The sequence below is a fragment of the Ovis canadensis genome, chromosome 3 (assembly GCF_042477335.2).
Source record: "Ovis canadensis isolate MfBH-ARS-UI-01 breed Bighorn chromosome 3, ARS-UI_OviCan_v2, whole genome shotgun sequence".
NCBI lineage: Eukaryota > Metazoa > Chordata > Mammalia > Artiodactyla > Bovidae > Ovis > Ovis canadensis.
The window spans coordinates 91,976,450-91,980,862 of NC_091247.1; the positions used below are offsets into that span (position 1 = coordinate 91,976,450).

The following is a 4,413-nucleotide window of genomic DNA, read 5'->3' on the forward strand; positions in this document are numbered from 1 at the left end:
CCCTCTCTCTTTCACATGTGATTAATTCAATTCGTGAAGTCTCTCTTTTGAACCTGTGGTATGATTCTGTTGTGTGAAAATTGATTTATACATTTATCATGTAATATATGATATATCCATTGTTCTGCATCCAAATTCAACCAATAGCAGGTAGAAAATATTTGAAAACCCAGAAAGCAAAATTTGAATTTGCCACGTGGCCTGCCACTATTTGCATAGTAATTAAATTGTATTAGGTGTTGTAAGTGACCTAGAGATTATTTCAAGTATATGGTAGAATGTGAGTTGTTGTTCTGTAGTTCAGTTGTGTCTGACTCTTTGCAACCCCATGGACTGCAGATCGCCAGGCTTCCCTGTCCTCCACCATCTCCTGGAGTTTGCTCAAACTCATGTCCATTGAATTGGTGATGCCATCCAACCATCTCATCCTCTGTCCTCCCCTTCTCCTCCTTCCTTCAGTCTTTTCTAGCATCAGGGTCTTTTCCAATGAGTCAACTCTTCACATCAGGTGGCCAAAGTATTGGAGCTTCACCTTCAACATCAGTCATTGCAGTGAATATTCAGGGTTGATTTCCTTTAGGATTGACTGGTTTGATCTCCATGCTATCCAAGGGACTTTTGAGAGTCTTCTCCAGCACCACAGTTCAAAAGCATCAATTCCTGCATAGGAACCTGGAATGTTAGGTCCATGAATCAAGGTAAATTGGAAGTGGTCAAACAGGAGATGGCAAGAGTGAACACTGACATTTTAGGAATCAGTGAACCAAAATGGACAGGATTGGGCAAATTTAATTCAAATGACCATTATATCTACTATTGTGGGCAAGAATCCCTTAGAAGAAATGGAGTAGCAATCATAGTCAACAAAAAAGTCCAAAATGCAACACTTCGTTGCAATCTGAAAAATGACAGAATGATCTTGGTTCATTTCCAAGACAAACCATTCAATATCACAGTAATCCAAGTCTATGCCCCCAACCACTAATGCTGAAGAAGCTAAAGTTGAATGGTTCTGTGAAGACCTACAAGAGCTTCTAGCACTAACACCAAAAAAAAAAAAAAAAAAAAAAGATGTCCTTTTCATCATATGGGGCTGGCATGCAAGAGTAGGAAGTCAAGAGATACCTGGAGTAACAGGCAAGTTTGGCCTTGGAGTACAACACGAAGCAAGACAAAGTCTAACAGAGTTTTGCCAAGAGAACGCACTGGTCATAGCAAACACCCTCTTTCAACAACACGAGAATGTGAGTATATTATATTAATATACAAATACTATGTCATTTTATGTAATAGACTTGAGCATCCCTGGCTTTTGGTATTGGGGAACAGAGAAATGACTGTATAACATATGTATTATTTAAAGAAAAAATAAACAGCTTCTATTTTAAGGAAAACTAATGTAACCTGTTCTTTGAAGCACTCTGTGATTCCCCTCCCTAATCTCAATCTCTTTTCTTCCCTCCAGAGGAAGACAGTATTCTGAATTTTGGGTTTTGTGGTTTTTTCATTCCATATGACCTTCGGGATCTTAGTTCCTTGGTCAGAAATCAAACCTGTGCCGCTTGCAGTGGAAGCATGGAGTCTTAACCACTGAAAAGTCAGAGAATTTATTTGAATTTTGTTTATTTTCTTTCTTTTTTAAAAATTTTGTTAAAAAAATGTTTCTTAGAAAATAATTCTTTTCCTCTTAAAAAAAAGTGAAAAAAAAAAAAAAGATCTCTTCCTTTTTTACAAACCCTTACGTCAAGGGCTGACTTTCAATAGATTGAAGCGAGGGAGCTATTCTGCTATGTACGAAACCCTGACCCAGAGGCAGGTTGTCTATGAATGGTTTAGCATCCGGTTCCCCAGGAACGTGCAGTGCGTGATCAGCAAGGGGGTATCCTGAATTTTGTACTCATCATTTTTCTCCTTTTCATTTTAGTTTCATGTGTACATTAACATGTATAAACATGTTATGTAGTTGCCTGGTTTTTACCTTATACAAATATAATCATATTGCACATATTCTTCTTAATTTGATTTTTCTGTTCAATATTAAGTGTTTGAGGACTTCCCTGGTGGTACAGTGGCTGAGAATTCGCCTGCCAATGCAGGGGACACAGGTTCAATCCCGGGTCCTGGAAAACCCCATATCTACTGAGTCTGCGTTCTATAGCCCTTGGACCGCAACTACTGAAGCCTGCGTGCCTAGAGCCTGTGCTTGCAACAAGAGAAGCCACCACAAGGAGAAGAATGTGCACCGCAGGAAGACTTGTTCCTACTTGCCGCAACTAGATAATGCCCATAAACACCAATAAAGACCCAGCATAGCCAAAAATATAAATAAACAAGTATTTGAGATCCCTTCTTGTTGGTTTGTATAGCTATAGTGTATTTGTTTTCACTGCAACTGTTGAAGGGTATTTAGTTTGGTGCCAGTTTTGTTTTTTCCCCCTAATTAATTCCTTAACTTAGCCAAGACACAGCACAATTGTAGAGTGGTTCTGGAGTCAGACTACTTGCATTCAAGTCCCTGTTCCACCACCGTCTTGTACTAGTGACTCGGCTGGCCTCCACATCTGTAGTTCAACTTCCACACCTATCACATAACAGAGTAGTAGCCAGTGCCTGGAATGAAGTTGCAGCTGGATATTTGTTAAATGAGTTCTCCTACATCTATACATATATTATAATCCAAGTGAAATAAAATACTGACAAGTTTCTGAGCACTCTGCTCTTTTCCAGGACCACAGTTATCCTCAGGTCATTTTTCTTTCTCTTAGAATTGATTTTCCTCCTACTTCCACCATCAAAATCCTTCAAGGCTCTAATATTATCTTCTTGATAAATCCTCCCCTTACCACTTCCAGCAGAAATTATATTTTTTTAATTCTTATAACAATATGGTTATGTTACTCTGTGGTTCTTCTAATATATAGTTTGTGTTATTTAAATACTTTATTACCTCCTGATATAGTTTATAAATTCTTTTCAAGGCAATGGCCAAACTTTACACATTTTGGTTCACTTTCTGCACCTAGCCTGATGCCTTGCTTATGGTACTCATTTAATAAATGTTAATATTTTGAAAAACAATTCAAATATGGTAATTGTTGTAGGTATCTGTTGCTATGGGCTTCTCTAGTAGCTCAGCTGGTAAAGAATCCACCTGCAATGTGGGAGACCTGGGTTCAATCCCTGGATTGGGAGGATCCCATGGAGAAGGAAACGATTACCCACTCCAGTATTCTTGCCTGGAGAATTCCATGGACTGTATAGTCTATGGGGTCTCAAAGAGTCGGACATGACTGAGCAACTTTCACTTTCTGTTGCTATGTAATTAACCACTCCCAAACTTACTGACTTAAGATAACCATTTATTTACTCACAGTTCTGTAAGTCAGCAACTTGGACTGCTTGTGGCAGGGTGGTTCTTCTGCTGGCCTTGCCTGGGTTCATTTATATGAATGCAGTAATCTACTATAGGCTTGACTGGGGATGGATGGTGTAGCTATCTTCATTCACATGTCCAGAGGCTGCTGGTGGCTATTGGCTGGGGCATGTATCTCCAGCAGAATATTCCATATCTTTTTTTTTCTTTGTAACTTTTTATTTATTTATTTTATTTTTGGCTACACTGGATTTTCCTTGCTTTGCATGGTCTTTCTCTAGTTGCAGTGAGAGGGGGCTACTTTTCGTTTCAAAATGCGCCTCATTGTAGTGGCTTCTTTTGTTGCCGACAACAGTCTCTAGGCACACAGGCTTAGTAGTTGCGGCTCACAGGCCCTAGAGTGTGGGGTCAGTAGTTCTGTGGGCTTCCACAACATGCAGAATCTTCCCAGACCAGGGACTGAACCCATGTCCCCTGCATTAGCAGGCAGATTCTTATTCACTACACCACCTGGGAAGTCCCACCATACCTCTTTATATAGCGTCTGGCTTCCAACAGAGCATGAAAGGAAGATGTAAATCCTCTTTAAACCTAAACTTCAAAGTTGCATAATGTAATTTCTGCTGCATTCTATTATCAAACCAAGTCATATGGCCAACCTCAATGGAAAAGATGGGAAAATAAATTCCATATCTCAATGGAGTAGTAGCAAAGTCACATTGCAAAGAAGTGTATAAGTATGGATGAAAGGAATTATTGTGGCCATCTTTGCAAGTAATCTACCACAGTGATTGTAGGTAGAATTTCCTTTTACCTCGATTTCAGATTAGAATCTAAGCATTTCCCAGCCATTTTGCCGAGTCATCAAAACATTTCTAGTTTCAATCATGAGGTACAGTAACTTACTTGTTTAAGGAGACAACAGCAACAGTAATAATGATGATGACTACTACTACTAGCTAACATGTATTGAACCCATATTCTAGGCTAAGCAGTTAACTTGACTGTTGTAGTCAATCACCACTATTTTAAGCCTTATT

General features: G+C 39.1%; 1 long non-coding RNA gene across 1 annotated transcript; it reads left to right on the plus strand.

The window, feature by feature from the left end:
- Positions 1-695: 695 nt before the first annotated feature.
- Positions 696-2,343, plus strand: LOC138437066 (uncharacterized). The gene is made up of 2 exons (XR_011255752.1): positions 696-1,244; positions 2,043-2,343. It is a non-coding gene; the product is annotated as an uncharacterized lncRNA (long non-coding RNA).
- Positions 2,344-4,413: the final 2,070 nt, after the last annotated feature.